Source organism: Oncorhynchus gorbuscha, linkage group LG08 (assembly GCF_021184085.1).
Source record: "Oncorhynchus gorbuscha isolate QuinsamMale2020 ecotype Even-year linkage group LG08, OgorEven_v1.0, whole genome shotgun sequence".
NCBI lineage: Eukaryota > Metazoa > Chordata > Actinopteri > Salmoniformes > Salmonidae > Oncorhynchus > Oncorhynchus gorbuscha.
Window position 1 is genome coordinate 46,148,639 of NC_060180.1, and position 18,804 is coordinate 46,167,442.

Sequence of the window (18,804 nt, forward strand, 5' to 3'; positions counted from 1 at the left end):
GTAAATATCTCGCAGCTCTCACAAAATGAATACATGCTAAACCAATTATTATCTTTGAAGATACAGGTACAAAAGCAGTAAGGAAAAACAATGCAATTAATGACAACTTTAAAATCTTCTATGAAAATCGATATCAATCCAATTTGAACAGTTGAATGGTTCCTATAGCCTTCTTAGACTCAACAACTCTGAAGCAATTATCAGCAGACAAAAAAATCATCACTAAAAAAAGAGAATCACCTAAGAATAAATACTAGATACTGTTAAAAACATTCACACAGAGAATAGCAACAGGAATGGATTGCTTTCCCATAGAATTCTATTCAACATTTTGGGACAAAGTAGCCCCACTATTAATGACAATTTAGCATTAATACTGATTATAGTGATAAATAATAGTGATAGATGTGCAGATGATGATGTGCAAGTAAAGATACTGCGACGCAAATGAGCAAGAGGGTAAGTAATAATATGGGGATGAGGTAGTTGGGTGTGCTATTTACAGATTTCGCTGTGTACAGGTACAGTGATCAGTAAGCTGCTCTGACAGCTGATGCTTAACGTTAGAGAGGGAGATATAAGACTCCAGCTTCAGAGATTTTTGTAAACCGTTCCAGTCATTGTCAGCAGAGAACTGGACGGAAAGGCGGCCAAAGTACGTGTTGGCTTTGGGGATTGACATTGCAACATACCTGCTGGAGCGTGTGCTACGAGTGGGTGTTGCTATGGTGACCAGTGAGCTGAGATAAGGCGGATAGTTAAGATAGTTAAGAACACTAAAACAATATGGAAGAAAGTGAAACGTATTCTACAAGAAGCAATATCACTCCCTAAAAACACAACCTTATGGAACAATCCTTGGATAGCTTTTAAGAATTGACCTATAAATTGATCCACATGGAAAACTAAAGGCATAGAAACCATAAATGACGTGGTAACAGGAAATACATTTATTGCCATGACAGAATTACAAATATATTTTGGACTGACCAATGTAGAGTTTCAAAAACATGCAACTTAAAAGTTACATATCACAAAATTTAGATTGGAAATCTTCTAGCAACCTTGAGGGAATTTTATTTGAGTCAGAAAAGGATGTTCATATGATAGGTAAGCTATATAAAACCTTGCAGAGAGCCTATCCAACTGACAATCTCTTAGAAAAAAAATCAACTTTTGGAACCAAGACTTAAAAATAACTGATGTTGGCACAAGATGGAGGGAAAGTTGGAGCATAACTAAAGCAATTACAGTTAACGAAAGTATACGCTTAATCCGGTATAAACCAATGTATAGAATGTATTATACAAGTGACAAAATTCACAAATTCTACAGCACAACAGCAGAGTCGTGTCTTAAGTGTAAAACTAACAGTGATTCAATAATCTATGTTTTCTGGGAATGCTATGAAGTCCAAAAGTTATGGGCGGAGCTAGAAAGACAGATGTCAGAAGTGTTACAATGTAAACGTACTTTTAATCTGCCTGTCTGCATATCTCAAGACAGGCATACTGTGTGGGGGTGTTGTGAGATACACAATGGGCTGGACCATTCTCTTATCACTCTTTTTTTTAACGTATATTAAAAACTTGGAAATCAATTAACCTGCCATCATTAACACAATGGATAAATCCATTTATTTATTATTGATATATTGAAATAGTATGGGCGATCGAGAAAAACAAATTGGTCAAATTTAAGGCCATGTGGCTATTTATAATGCAGACACTAGGGATGGGGGTGTGAGCGTGTGGGTCTGGGCAGAGGAGATGTAGTCATATGTGTATGTTTCTATTTGGTGTGAAATGTCTAAAAGAAAACATACAAATAATAAAATATTAAGTCATGACTGCTTGACCCAGCAGTTGAGTGGCACCTCGTTCCTCCTAAATTTGACTGTACACAGTTCTCTTCTTTCGTCCCCTTCATCACAGATGATGATAGCCATGGCCAAATGAACTTCACCTCCAACTTCAAAACAACTACTAGGTTACATACCTCAGCAGTGTCGCTCCCCCATCTGCCACAGCGGGTTCTGACCGTTTACCAGTAACTGATGAGAAGCAGAGAGGGAATGCATGCATCATGTCTCTCTGGGGTCACAGATAAGGGCTCGACATTGCTCAACACCATTAATGTGGACATCAGGTGGTGGGGCATGTGTCTGCTGGAGGACACAGATTAGAAATAAACAGTTGGGATATTATGGAGAGGGTATGACGAGGCCGAGGCTAAGCACTACTAATGAATACTGTTGTTTGAACCAGGTAATGTCTCAATGCACAGGGTCAAAGATAGAGGGAATGTTCTATACGGATGTGTTTCTATATGCATTTATATACAATTCAATATGGTAGGAATAAGTGACAAATCATTTATGCAAGTTAGCAGACACTTTTATTGAAAGCAACTTACAGAAGTGGTTTACGTATGGGTTATCCCAGCAGGAATCGAACCCATGACCCTTGGCGTCGCAAGCTCCATGTTCTACTGACTGAGCCACACAGACCTACAAAAGGGAATATGGAAGGATCTAGGCCACAGTGGCGATTCGTCATTCAGTGCAACATGTACATGCTTAAATCGCCACTGCACAGGATACAGTCAGGGCTCCACAGTAGAATCGCTAAATCCCTATCCATCCATCCATCCATTTACTGTATCTACCCAGCCTCCGTAAACAAATTATGATGACCTCTTACATGAGTCAAATAACATGACGAGATGAATTCCATCACACACGATAACAAAAAGTGCATGGTTCATGCCGTGGAAGGCAAACATAAAAAAAACAGAAGCCACACACAATGCAATGACCTCAGAAGTTGAACACACAAAGGAAATAGGGGCTATTAGGCCCTTCACATGGCAGGGGACGATGGCAGGGGAAGATGCTGCCATCAGACAGAACAGAGGCATGGAGGCTGAACGTTTTAACTTGAGCAGGCCAGCACATCTCCACTACCATACTAGCACAATTAATATAAGCTACAGTATTGAATCGTTGAATCTTTTGAAAACACGTCCAAATGATTCTTTGAGACAGATGATAGGGAGCAGTGATACTACTAGGTAAGGGTTCTCTGCTCCCTTCACAGTAGTGGTTGATATTCCATGTGCTAGTTGGCCTCAGTGAGCACATTTACTGCAATCACAAGAACCGAGACAAAGTAGCAGCAGGAACTCGCTTGAACCTTTTTTTTGTGATCTACATTTGATTGATTTAGCAAATACAGAATAACCAAGGCTTTTCAACCTCACTGGCTTACGAACAATTGTGTACAAAACATGCTTTACTGTTAACCTTATCTAATACAAACGTTTTACCTTGTTTGTTTGCAGATCGCTGTCTGATATTAACTTGATTATTGCCACATTTCCTGGTATCAAAGATGGTAAGCTGTGAATGTGACTTTTTGAGAACCAGGTAATGCATGTAGCAAGCGTGTCGAGGGGAAGAACACAATAAACCTTCTACTGGAAGCATCTGTCGCCACTTCAGGGATAGATTTAGCTGGAACACTTCAAATGAACCTCTCCAACCTTCAACCTGTGTGTGTTTGTGTGTCTTTCGGAGGGGTTAGGATCAGAGCTGTACATGAATTTGAGTCCATTTGTGGTTGCCATGTTTGATAACTAAACATGACCAAATGGTTCTTTGTCCCTTGCAGTAACACAGAAGTAATACATAAATATAGACCTTATAGACCCTTCAAATTAGTGGATTCGGCTATTTCTGCCACAACCGTTGCTGACAGGTGTATAAAATTGAGCATGCAGCCATTCACTCTCCATAGACAAACATTGGCAGTATAATGGACTTGCTGAAGAGCTCAGTGACATTCAATGTGGCACCGTCGCAGGATGCCACCTTTCCAACAAGTCAGTTCGTAACATTTCTGCCCTGCTAGAGCTCCCCGGGTCAACTATAAGCTCTGTTATTGTGAAGTGGAAACGTCTACAAGCAACAACGGCTCAGCCGCGAAATGTTAGGACACACAAGCTCACAGAACGAGACTGCTGAGTGCTGAAGCGCGTAGCATGTCAAATACACCAAGTCACTTGGCTCTGTCATAACCTCACATGGTCTCTCCTATCATTGCTATGCAGACGACACACAATTAATCTTCTCCTTTCCCCCTTCTGATGACCAGGTGGCGAATCGCATCTCTGCATGTCTGGCAGACATATCAGTGTGGATGACGGATCACCACCTCAAGCTGAACCTCGGCAAGACGGAGCTGCTCTTCCTCCCGGGGAAGGACTGCCCGTTCCATGATCTCGCCATCACGGTTGACAACTCCATTGTGTCCTCCTCCCAGAGCGCTAAGAACCTTGGCGTGATCCTGGACAACACCCTGTCGTTCTCAACTAACATCAAGGCGGTGGCCCGTTCCTGTAGGTTCATGCTCTACAACATCCGCAGAGTACGACCCTGCCTCACACAGGAAGCGGCGCAGGTCCTAATCCAGGCACTTGTCATCTCCCGTCTGGATTACTGCAACTCGCTGTTGGCTGGGCTCCCTGCCTGTGCCATTAAACCCCTACAACTCATCCAGAACGCCGCAGCCCGTCTGGTGTTCAACCTTCCCAAGTTCTCTCACGTCACCCCGCTCCTCCGCTCTCTCCACTGGCTTCCAGTTGAAGCTCGCATCCGCTACAAGACCATGGTGCTTGCCTACGGAGCTGTGAGGGGAACGGCACCTCAGTACCTCCAGGCTCTGATCAGGCCCTACACCCAAACAAGGGCACTGCGTTCATCCACCTCTGGCCTGCTCGCCTCCCTACCACTGAGGAAGTACAGTTCCCGCTCAGCCCAGTCAAAACTGTTCGCTGCTCTGGCCCCCAATGGTGGAACAAACTCCCTCACGACGCCAGGATAGCGGAGTCAATCACCACCTTCCGGAGACACCTGAAACCCCACCTCTTTAAGGAATACCTAGGATAGGATAAGTAATCCCTCTCACCCCCCTTTAAGATTTAGATGCACTATTGTAAAGTGACTGTTCCACTGGATGTCATAAGGTGAATGCACCAATTTGTAAGTCGCTCTGGATAAGAGCGTCTGCTAAATGACTTAAATGTAAATGTAAATTTGTCTGTCCTTCGTTGCAACACTCACTACCGAGTTCAAAATTGCCTCTGGAAGCAACATCAGCACAAGAAGTGATCGTCGGGAGCTTCATGAAATAGGTCTCCATGGCCGAGCAGCCGCACACAAGCCTAAGATCCCCATGCGCAATGCCAAGCGTCGGCTGGAGTGGTGTAAAGCTCTCCGCCATTGGACTCTGGAGCAGTGGAAACGAGTTTACACCAAATTAGCCTACTTTCTGTTGTTATGTAATTCGACTGATATCTGACTCTGCTGCAGGCAATTGTTCATTGTCCCCCATGATGAAATCGGGGAGGGGACTGTGGATCTGTCTCTGTCCGTTAGTCACGTGATATCTCAGACAGCACTGGCCCCATTTTGATGAAACTTCGGTCAATGATGCGTACACTGATTGGCCAAATGTGGGAGCAACAGTGCATTTGGAAAGTATTCAGACCTCTTTACTTTTTCCACATTTTGTTACGTCACAGCATGATTCTGAAATGGATTCAATATATATATTCTCATCAATCGACACGCAATACCCCATAATGACAAAGCGAAAACAGGTTTTTAGAAATTTTATAAAAAATAAGAAACAGAAATACCTTACTGTACCAATCAAAAGTTTGGACACACCTACTCATTCAAGGGTTTTTCTTTATTTTTAAAATGTTCTACATTGTAGAATAATAGCGAAAACATCAACACTATGAAATAACACATATTGAATAATATAGTAACCAAAAAAGTGTTAAACAAATCCCCAAATATTTTCGATTCTTCAAAGTAGACACCGTTTGCCTTAATGACAGCTTTGCACACTCTTGGCATTCTCTCAACCAGCTTCACCTGGAATGCTTTTCCAACAGTCTTGAAGGAGTTCCCACATATGCTGAGCACTTGTTGCCTGCTTTTCCTTCACTCTGTGGTCCAACTCATCCCAAACCATCTCAATTGGGTTGAGATTGTGTGTTTATGGAGGCCAGGTCATCTGATACAACACTCCATCGCTCTCCTTCTTGATCAAATAGCACTTACACAGCCTGGTGGTGTGTTGGGTCATTGTCCTGTTGAAAAACAAATGATAGTGAGAATAAGCGCAAACCAGATGGGATGGCTGTTACGGTTTTCATGTGGTGAAGGAGAGTCGGACCAAACTGCAGCGTGTATATTGCGATCCATGTTTAATAAACAACGTAGACACGAAAAAACACACACTACACGTAACGAAAACTGAAACAGCCTATACTTTGTGTTAACTAACACAGAACAAGGACATCTGGACACTAAGGACAATCACCCACAACACAACCAAAGAATATGGCTGCCTGAATATGGTTCCCATTCAGAGACAACGATAAACACCTGACTCTGATTGAGAACCACTCCAGACAGCCATAGACTCTGCTAGATCACCCCAACTGGCTACAATCCGACTATATACCAAAACCCCAAGACAAAACACACCACAATACAAAAACCCCATGCCACACCCTGGCCTGACCCAATACATAAAGATAAACACAAAATACTTCGACCAGGGCGTGACAATGGCACATCGCTGCTAAATGCTGTGATAGTGACGCTGGTTAAGTGTGCCTTGAATTGGAAATAAATCACTGACAGTGTCTTCAGCAAAGCACCCCCACACCATTACACCTTCTCCTCCATGCTTCACGGTGGGAACCACACATGTGGAGATCGTTCACCTACTCTGCGTCTCACAAAGACACGGCGGTTGGAATCAAAAATCTCAAATTTGGACAAATTTCCACTGGTCTAATTGCTTGTTTGTCTTGGAGCAAGCAAGTTTCTTATTGGGGTCCTTTAGTAGTGGTTTCTTTGCAGCAACTCGACCACGAAGGCCTGATTCACGCAGTCTCCTCTGATTCACGCAGTCTCCTCCTCAGTTGATGTTGAGATGTGTCTGTTACTTGAACTCTGTAAAGCATTTAGTTTGGCTGCAATCTGAGGTGCATTTAACTCTAATGAATTTATCCTCCGTAGCAGAGGTAACTCTTGGTCATCCTTTCTTGTGGTGGTCCTCATGAGAGCCAGTTTCATCATAGGGCTTGATTGTTTTTGCGACTGCACTTGAAGAAACTTTCAAAGTTCTTAACATTTTACAGATTGACTGACCTTGTCTTGAAGCAATGATGGACTGTCGCTTCACTTTGCTTATTTGAGCTGTTCTTGCCTTAATATGGACTGGGTCTTTTACCAAATAGGGCTATCTTCTGTATACCACCCCTACCTTGTCACAACACAACTGATTATCTCAAATGCATTAAGAAGGAAATAAATTCCACAAATTAGGTTAACAAGGCACACCTGTTAATTGAAACACATTCCAGGTGACTACCTCATGAAGCTGGTTGAGAGAATACCAAGAGTGTGCAAAGCTGTCATCAATGCAAAGGGTGGTTACTTTGAAGAATCTCAAATATAAAATATTTTTGGATTTGTTTAAACCTTTTTGGTTACTACATGATTCAATGTGTGTTATATCATAGTGTTGATGTGTTCACTATTATTCTACAATCTAAGAAAATAGTAAAAAATAAAGAAAAACCGTTGAATGAGTAGGTGTGTCCAAACTTTTGACTGGTACTGAATACACATAATTATTCAGACCCTTTGCTATGAGACTTGAAATTGAGCTCAGGTGCATCCTGTTTCCATTGATCATCCTTTTATTGTGTCTACAACTTGATTTGAGTCCCCCTGTGGTACATTCATTTCATTGGACATTATTTGGAAATGCACACACCTGTCTATATAAGGTCCCACAGTTGACAGTGTATGTCAGAGCAAAAAAATAAACCACGAAGTCGAAGGAATTGTCCGTAGTTCTCTGAGACAGGATTGTGAGGCACAAATCTGGGAAGGGTATGCAAACATTTCTACAGCATTGAAGGTCCCCACGAACACAGTGGCCTCCATCATTCTTAAATGGAAGAGATTTGGAACCATCAAGACTCTTCCTAGAGCTGTCCGCCTGGCAAAACTGAGCAATCGGGAGAGGTTTGGGCGGCCTTGGTCAGGGAAGTGACTAATAACACGATGGTCACGCTGTCAGAGCTCCAGAATTCCTCTGTGGAGATGGGAGAAACTTCCAGAAGGGCAACCATCTCTGCAGCACTCCACCAATCAGGCCTTTATGGTAGAGTGGCCAGACGGAAGCCACTGTACAGTAAAAGGCACATGACAGCCCGCTTGGAGTTTGACAAAAGGCACGTAAAGGACTCAGACCATAAGAAACAAGATTCTCTGGTCTGATGAAACCAAGATTGAACTCTTTGGCCTGAATGCCACTTCATGTCTGGAGGAAACCTGGCATCAGCCCTACGGTGAAGCATGGTGGTGGCAGCATCAGGCTGTGGGGATGTTTTTCAGAGGCAGGAACTAGGAGACTAGTCAGGATGGAGGGAAAGATGATTGGAGAAAAGTACAGAGATCCTTGATGTAAACCTGCTCAGGACCTCAGACTGGGGTGCAGGTTCACCTTCCAACAGGACAATGACCATAAGCACACAGCTAAGAAAATGCAGGAGTGACTTCGGGACACGTCTCTGAATGTCCTTGAGTGGCACCCATCCAACATGCCAGAGCTTAAGAGGATCTGCAGAGAATGGGAGAAACTCCCCAAATAGAGGTGTGCCAAGCTTGTAGCGTCATACCCAAGACGACTCGAGGCTGTAATCGCTGCCAAAGGTTCCTTAAGTACTGAGGAAAAGGTTCTGAATACATATCTAAATGTGATATTTCATTTTTTTTTAACAAATTTGCTAAAATGCCTTAACCTGTTTTTGCTTTGTCATTATGGGTTAGTGTGTAGATTGATAAGAATCCCCCCCCCCCCCCCAATGAATCCATTTTATAATAAGGCTGTAACGTAACAAAATGTGGAATAAGTCAAAGGGTCTGAATTCTTTCAGAATGCACTGTATAGTAATTAACAACAGTGTGTTAGTCACACTCGTTCGAAATTGGCCCAAAGGGGGGACGCTGCATCATTTGTAGGGGGCGACATGTTTAGATTAGTTTATCAGTCACATGCACAGGGTCGCAGATGTAGTCGCAGGGCTACACTGATTTTCTTAAGCTCCAACAGGGCAGGTCAAAAAGAAGTGAATGAAACAATAACACTAGGAAGACTGGGGGCAGGGGGGGGGGGCAGGGGGAACGGGTAGCTGCCTAGTGGTGGGTATTCAGCAGTCTGATGGTCCGCAGGTAGAAGTGATTGGCCAGTCTTACAGTCTTTGCCACGATACTCCAGTAATGAAAGCGGAAAGAACAGGTCGTGGCTCGGGTGGCTGAGTTCACTGATGATGTTATTGGCCTTCCTGCGACACCTGCTGATGTAGGTGTCCTGGAGGGCAGGCAGTGTGGGCACCCAATGGTGCGTTCGGCTGAGCGTGCCACCCTCCGTACAGCCTTGCGGTCAGCGGCGTTGCCGTAACAGACTGCGATGTCTTGTTTCCAATTGAGATGTAGAACAAACAGACACATCCAGTACATGCTAGATTGTACACCTTATTCCATTTGACTATCCTCCAGGGGACTCCAATAGTAATTGGGTTGAAAACATTAGAGGTTAATGATCCCCCGCGCACAGAGTAAAATAATAGGAGCAGTCAACGAGAGGATGTTTATTCAAGCACAGAGCTTTTCCTGCCTCTGATTGGGGCTTCTGCCAAGAATAACTTACTAGTTAGTATTCACTGGGGCCACTGGCTGGATATGGATGTATTTACTTCCAGTCCAACGTCCCTATCTGTTCAGATTGACTCCACAGGCAAAGCTAAAGTAATTTGGTCGTTACTCAATGATTAGCGCAGGCCCAGGGTGTGGGCTAGGGACCATTAAATACCCATAACAAAAATGCAACCTCCCTACCCACTGGGCAAAGACGTCAGTTCAACGTCAAGTTTTGATTTACATTTGGGTTGAGTTGTCAAGTCATTCTGAATTCAACGTGAAATGACACCATGTCATTGGATTTAGGTTAAAAGTTTGGTGAAAAAAAAACATACAGAATGCCCTTACTTTTGACTTTTTGCAACTCCAAATGAGTTTTCCACATGGATTCAACTTCATCACATATTTTTTTTTTTGGGGGGGGGGGTGAAATGTGGAAACAATGTTAATTCAACCAGTTTTTGACAATTGGATCTCCTCCCCACAGTGGGTATCTTCTCCACAGTGGGTATCCTCTCCATGCTGGAATCATCTTTCATTTTCTGGTGCAAAATGTATAGCCTTTTAATGTCCCATTATCAGATCCTCATCCTCATGTTGTTACTGTAGATACCTTGGAATGACTCCATGGGACATCCAGCTAATTCTTCAAATAGTAAAAGGACCTGTGCCATACTTCTGATGACCTTGAAGTCAAGGTTAATTGATGCCAACTACTGTTTGGTGGTGTTTCCTGGATGATGGACATATGATGTAATGAGGTCAATGAGGTACTCTATTGAACATTACACTGAGTTGAGTCCATACAGATTTGTGGCTGACAATAGGCCTTTCAGTCCAGGAAAGTTCAAATAAATAATTACAAGTGTTGAAATATATTACTTAATAACAAAACATACTGTATTTATATGTGGGAAAAAATACTAAAATATTATTAGGAGAAAATGTAAGAACCCTAGGTTTGAAATATATCCAAAACAAAACCACCAACATACTGCAGGACAAACTCAATGTTTTTCAATGTAACAGACATTACAACTAGGTCAGCTAGCGGAGGGGCTAGGTGTTGTTTTATTTGTTTTAGAAAGCAAATTTAGCTGTTTGCTTGAGTTTATTAATATGGACTTGATCCCCCCTTTGCTGCTATAACAGCCTCCACTCTTCTGTGAAGACTTTCCACTAGATATTGGAACATTGCTGCGGGCGCTTCCATTTAGCTACAAGAGCATTAGAGAGGTCGGGCACTGATGTTGGGCGATAAAGTTCTTCCAGACAGATCTCGATACACCAATTCTGTATGGACCTCACTTTGTGCACGGTGGCATTGTCATGCTGAAACAGGAAAGGGCCTTCCCAAACTGTACTGAATCATCTAGAATGTCAATGTATGCTGTAGCGTTAAGATTTCCTTTCACTGGAACTAAGGGTCCTAGCCCGAACCAACATTGAGGCAGGTAGCATTCCCCTGGCATCCAAGAGGGGGGGGGGGGAGACAAACCCAGACTAAGGGACCAAACCCAGATTCGTCCATCGGACTGGCAGATGGTGAAGTGCAATTCATCACTCCAGAGAACCCGTTTCCGCTTCTCCAGAATCCAATGGCGGCGTGCTTTACACCACTCCAGCCGACGCTTGGCATTGCGCCTGGTGATCTTAGGCTTGTGTGCGGCTGCTCTGCCGTTGAAACCCATTTCATTAAGCTCCTGACGAACAGTTCTTGTGCATTTTGGAACTCGGTAGTGAGTGTTCCAACCGAGGACAGACGATTTTTACGCACTACACACTGCAGCACCAGGCGGTCCCGTTCTGTGAGCTTGTGTGGCCTACCACTTCACAGCTGAACCGTTGTTGCTCCTAGACATTTCCACTTCACAATAACAGCACTTACAGTTGACCGGTGCAGCTCTAGCAGGGCAGAAATCCTACGACTGTGCTACATTGAAAGTCACTGGGCTCTTCAGTAAGGCCATTCTACTGCCAATGTTTGTCTATGGAGATTGCATGGCTGTGTGCTCGATACACGTCAGCAACAGGTGTGGTAGAAATAGCCGAATCCACTCATTTGAAGGGGTGTCCACATACACTATATATACACAACTGTATGTTTTTAAATTGCTGACATCTGAAGGTTTGTATCATTCACAACTGAAGTTGACAAGTAACTCTACGTCTAGAGCATAGGGTCTGTTTCAAATGACCACTTCATATGCACACATGCTCCAGAATGGGAAAAATATACTTTCTATTTTTATTCAGCTCAATTATATTCTTCTTACTATAAAATCATAGTATATAATAAAGGCACAGGACCTGAGTATATCTTGTCTGCTAAAGGAACTAGCCTACAGCCTACGGAATGGAGCATAGCCAGATAACAGAGAGTAGGCCAACTCTTATTCTGTTATGTCTTTACACCGACCTAAAATAGATCTATTGTGGTGTATTTTAAATGGATTTATTGGGCTTTTTTAAATAATAAGGATATTCCAGAGGCGCTATCAGGTGTGTTACAGCAACACGTTCAGCATCTCCAGGCCTGGGAATGCTACATGTGTTTATGTTAATGAACTGCCAATTACTGTGAGGCTGGCAGTCTTTTGCTTGGAAATAACCTAGCTGTGGCCGTAGCTGTTTTGACTTGTGGACTGTATATTCTCTGTAACACACCGGATGGTCACTATATGTTTTTTTTCCTCCATCCATCCCTAAGCTCCCTACATTGAGTCTCAACTCTCAGGACACAAAAGCAGTTGCTGTGTTTAGTATTTGTCATTTACTGTCTGCACAGCTTCTCAGGCAACCATCGCAGCAGGAATGCTGTGACACAAAATCAGCTTTCCCAAGGTAAAGGGGATATGCTGTGAAGCCTGTGAAGACAGATCATTTCAAGTCATTTGAGCATTTCAGGCACACATATTCCAAATAGAAACATTGAAAAGTTACCAAAAAGTGCTCAACCAAAGATTGCATATTTCAAAATTGATAGCATCATAACTTAGACCAGTACATACAATTAACTACCCATTTATCAAACATTTCCCTTTTCAAAAACATTACAGGCTACGTTGATAGGCTCCTGGATCTCCTCAAAGAGGTCACCCTTGGTCCAGTGCCATATGTGGAGAAGCTGTGCAAGCTGTCCATCCCAGGACCACTGTCTGCCCAGGAGGAGGCCATAGCTGGATTTGTCTCTTTTCTTCAATCTTGGGGGTGACCAATGCCAGATGGGTGACTGAAGCTTTCTTGATTGAAGTGGGGTACATGGGTCCCCCTCCTCTCCTGCTCCCCTCCCCATCAATCTCTGTAGTTGGTTGCATTTCCTAAAGCCGAAGAAATTCACTTTTGTGTGATTTCTTTTTTTCAAGCATTAGGGCAGGAGATGAGTGTTACAAATTGTACGAATCAAAACAGCATTGAGGTGGCTTTTGGTATAGAAATTAACATTAAATTCTCTGGCAACGGCTCTGGTGGACATTCCTGCAGTCAGCATGCCAACTGCATGCTCCTTCAAAACTTGAGACATCTGTGGCATTGTGTTGTGTGACAAAACTACACATTTTAGAGTGGCCTTTTATTGTCCCCAGCACAAGGAGGAGCTGTGTAATGATCATGCTGTTTAATCAGCTTCTTGATATGCCCCACCTGTCAGGTGGATGGATTATCTTTGCAATGGAGAAGTGCTCACTAACAGGGATGTAAACAAATATGTGCACATTTCTCAGATATTTTTCAGCTCAAAACATGGGACCAACACTTTACATGTTGCGTTTTATATTTTTGATCAGTATATTTGGTCTCGGAATGACGTGGCACATTTTTTACCTTGTCATCAATTACATGGCTCACGACAATAAGGGTGTTTCAAAGAGCTGTCAGTCAAGGCGAGCTCATGACTATAAGCTCCCCGCCCACCCAGCCTGTTCTTTCAGGCTTCCTGATATTTAGAGATGAGAGAAAAGGTAGTGTTTCTTTAATTCTGAGCATTTTAATAGTGTACCAATATTATGGGTAATGTTTTGGTCATTCAAAGGCTCTTTGACTGAGCTACCAACTGCTACCAACTGTAGCTCAGTTGGTAGAGCATGGCGCTTGTAACGCCAGGGTAGTGGGTTCGATCCCCGGGACCACCCATACGTAGAATGTATGCACACATGACTGTAAGTCGCTTTGGATAAAAGTGTCTGCTAAATGGCATATATTGGCATATATTATTATTTGGGAAATAGGGTGGCTGTGCAGGACCTGTAAGCTACTCCATCTAAAACGTGAATCGATTCTGTATCAATTTACCCTTTTTGAAAATGATTTCTCACTGTCATATATGAAAGATAAGGTCCTTATGCTTCCAAAAGCGCAACACAATCAATGCACGTTAAGGTTCAAACTGAGCGTCTGTGCTCTTAAAACTCCCCCCTTACAGAACATGCCTTCATCCAATGACTTATGTCTAATGTAATGGAACAGAGTCACGATCTAGGGCTAATATACAGCTAACATCTTGAAGGAAATTAGAAATCTAAATCTTGTCAACATATTGGAACTCCTGTACTGAGGCCTGAGCGATTGTTCCATAAGAAAACCAATTACATGTCATTTCAAATAACTTGGCTATTGTACAATGTAAATTATCTTATGAGAAACATTGTAGAGGATGTCCCTCGTTAGAATTGCATACATTTTTAAATTTGAAGCAGCAATTCCCCAAAAGACACTCAATTTTCAAATGTATGGCGCATACATCACACGCCACCCTTTCAATTACTAATCATTAATCCCATAGACTGGAATCACGTGCAGCACACTTAACTTACTAACACCAAGTGAATCTTCTACAGATGCACCATTGAGAGCATCCTGTTGGGCTGTATCACCGCTTGGTATGGCAACTGCTCCACCCACAACCATTAAGGCTGTCCAGAGGGTAGTGATGTCTGCACAACGCATCACCGGGGGCAAACTACCTGTCCCTCCAGGTCACCTACACCACCCGAAGTCACAGGAAGGCCATAAAGATCATCAAGGACAACAACCACCCGAGCCACTGCCTGTTCACCCCGCTATCATCCAGATGGCGAGGTCAGTACAGGTGCATCAAAGTTGGGACCGAGAGACTGAAAAACAGCTTCTATCTCAAGGCCATCAGACTGTTAAACAGCCACCACTAACATTGAGTGGCTGCTGCCAACATACTTACTCGACTCCAGCGACTTTAATAATGGAAATTGTTGTAATACATGTATCACTAGCCACTTTAAACAATGCCACTTTTATGTTTTACATACCCTACATTACTCATCTCATATGTATATACTGTACTCGATGCCATCTACTGCATCTTGCCTATGCCGTTCTGTACCATCACTCATTCATATATCTTTATGTACATATTCTTTATCCCTTTACACTTGTGTGTATAAGGTAGTAGTTGTGGAATTGTTAGATTAGATTACTCTTTGGTTATTACTGCATTGTCGGAACTAGAAGCATAAGCATTTCGCTACACTTGCATTAACATCTGCTAACCATGTGTAGGTGACAAATAAAATTTGATTTGATTTGAATCTGTGGTTTTTGGCCTGACTTCCAACACTATAGCACTAGCCATATAAAACACATATATATAGTTGGGGCCAATTCATATGGGCACTAGGTCAATGGTATTACGCAGCACTATTGAAGCTGGTATGCTACATTTGTAAGATACACCCTCACAAGTTTCAGCCCTGCAGCTAACATCTCATCCAACAGTTAATTTTGAGTACATTGGTTGGCTGGAGTTTAATTGGAATCAGCTGAGAGTCATGCCATAGAGTTAAAAAATCATTTGAAAGTTCACCTTTCCTTACCCCTTTTGTTTGAAGTAATCACTGATTAGACATCATTGGGCAGGTGATATAAATGGCCGCATTCCCCTACTCATACGCTGCACGCATCAACCAATGGTTGCGTGCCATGTCATCAACTGTGCCGTCAGACACCAGATTGCTATACAATATGTGGTTAGCTGATATGTAAAATATCTGTCCAGGCGTTGTAAGGCCTGGTGTGTGTCAGCAACATTTGAGCAGGGGAACATGACCATTGCCCCACCGTCTTTTTCCGTTGAGTTTTTCTTCTGAAACGTTCATGTATTGTTGCCAATTGAAATGTGCTGCATAGACCAGACATGAGGGTTGTGAGGAGCAAGCCAATTGAAATGCCTTGACTATGAAATGAATGTCTTTCCCCTTTCTCTTATTATAAAGCCAATCATATTTTCAATTAATGATATTGAATTAAGGTTAATTACGTTGATTGAAAATGATTTATCTGTTGATACACAATATTGTGGTGAGCCATGCACCCATAACTATTCTAGCTCTCTCTAGCCACCCATCAATTGGTGCTTTTAAATTTTTTTCCCCCTTTATTTAACTAGGCAAGTCAGTTAAAGAACAAATTCTTATTTTCAATGACGGCCTAGGAACAGTGGGTTAACTGCCTTGTTCAGGGGCAGAACAACAGATTTGTACCTTGTCAGCTCGGGAGTTTGAACTTGCAACCTTCCGGTTACTAGTCCAACAGCTCTAACCACTAGGCTACGCTGCCGCCTTTGGTAACTATGGTAATGAGATACTCATTGTACAAGGCCAGAATGAGAAATCAGTCAAACCCACACCTCAGATTTCTTGTTCATCCCACCCAAAGAAGGGAAACATTTTAATAAAAATTTAACAATGGTTAACAATCAAATAGTTGTTTTGAATCCTGTATTCTCTTACACACTCTGTTTTTATTTTTTGTAACCAAATAAAATGCAGATTGGGTTGTCCAGTGAACATACTCATGACCCATGCACACAGTGGATTCGAAAGAACCCAGAAGAGAGGATAACTCATTCTCGTTAAGGGGGGGTGTTTGTCTATTTGTCAATAACAGCTGGCGCGTGATGTCTAATATTAAAGAAGCCTCGAGGTATTGCTCACCTAAGGTAGAGTATCTCATGATAAGCTGTAGACCACACTATCTATCAAGAGAGTTCTCATCTATATTATTCGTAGCTGTCTATTTACCACACCTAAAAGATGCTGGCACTAAGACCACACTCAATGAGCTGTAAAAAGCCATAAGCGTACAAGAAAATGCTCATCCAGGGGCGGCGCAGCTAATGGCCAGGGACATTAATGCAGGCAAACTTAAATCCATTTTACCACATTTCTACAAAGCTGCAGGGCCAGACGGATTACCAGGACACGTACTCAAAGCATGCACGGACCAACTGGCTTGTGTCTTCACTGAAATTTTCAACCTCTCCCTGACCGAGTCTGTAATACCAACATGTTTCAAGCAGACCACCATAGTCCCTTTGCCCAAGGAAGCGAAGGTAACGTGCCTAAATGATTACCGCCCCGTAGCACTCACGTCGGTAGCCATGAAGTGCTTTGAAAGGCTGGTCATGGCTCACATCAACAGCATCATCCCGGAAACCCTAGACCCACTCTAATTCACATACCGCCTCAACCGATCGACAGATGACGCAATCTCTACTGCACTTTACACTGTCCTTTCCCACCTGGACAAAAGGAACACCTATGTGAGAATGATGTTAATTGACTACAGCTCAGCGTTCAACACCATAGTGCCCACAAAGCTCATTACTAAGCTAAGGACCCTTGGACTAAACACCTCCCTCTGCAACTGGATCCTGGACATCCTGACAGGCCACCCCCAGGTGGTAAGGGTAGGCAACTACACGTCTGTCACGCTGATCCTCAACATTGGGGCCCCTCAAGGATGTGTGCTTAGTCCCCTCCTGTACTTCCCGTTCACGCACAACTATGTGGCCAAGCATGACTCCAATGCAAACACACCAAGACAGTCGTGAAGAGAGCACGACAATCCACCCCCCCTCCCAGGAGACTGAAAAGATTTGGCATGGGTCCCCAGATCATCAAAAAGTTCTAGAGCTGCACCATCGAGAGCATCCTGACCGGTTGCATCACTGCCTGGTATGGCAACTGCTCGGCATCTGACCGTAAGCCGCTACAGAGGGTTGTGCGTGTGGCCCAGTACATCACTGGGGCCAAGCTTCCTACCATACCATCCTACCTATATACTAGGTGGTGTCAGAGGAAAGCCCTAAAGATTCCAGCCACCCTAGTTATAGACTGTTCTCTCTCCTACCGCACGGCAAGTGGTACCAGAGCGTCAAGTCTAGGACCAAAAGGCTCCTTAACATCTTCTACCCCCAAGCCATAAGACTGCTGAACAATTAATCAAATGGCCACCAGGACTATTTACATTGACCCCCCTGTTTATTATCTAAGCATAGTCGCTTTACTCCTACTTACATGTATAAATTACCATGCCTAACCTGTAACCCCGCACATTGACTCGGTACTCGGTACCGGTACCCCATGGATTTAGCCTCGTTATTGTTATTGTGTTGCCTTTTAGAATCTTTTGGTTTAGTTTATTTGGTAAATATTTTCTTAACTCTTTCTTGAACTGCATTGTTGGTTAAGGGCTTGTAAGTAAGCATTTCACGGTAAGGTCTACACCTGTTGTATTCGGCGCATGTGACAAAGTTTGATTTGAGTTAAGGAAATGGACTGATGATGGCAAGGTTCCTGTTTCTTAACCTCACCCCCCCCCCTTTAAGATTTAGATGCACTATTGTAAAGTGACTGTTCCACTGGATGTCATAAGGTGAATGCACCAATTTGTAAGTCGCTCTGGATAAGAGCGTCTGCTAAATGACTTAAATGTAATGTAATGTAACCTGATCACAGGTGTTGCTGTCAAAAGCGTCTGCTAAATGGCATATATTATTATTATTATCTTATGTTTTGCTAGTGAAAATATTTTTATCTGTATCTCTCCACGGCCCTCACCCTCTGAGAAACACCTAAATTGTTTATGTGTTTTCCAAATTAATGGTCTTGGCTCTACGTACTATGGAGATAAAATGAAAATAAAAAGGGCACTGTTATAGACCGGATACAGTTTATGAAGAGAAAAATGCCAGG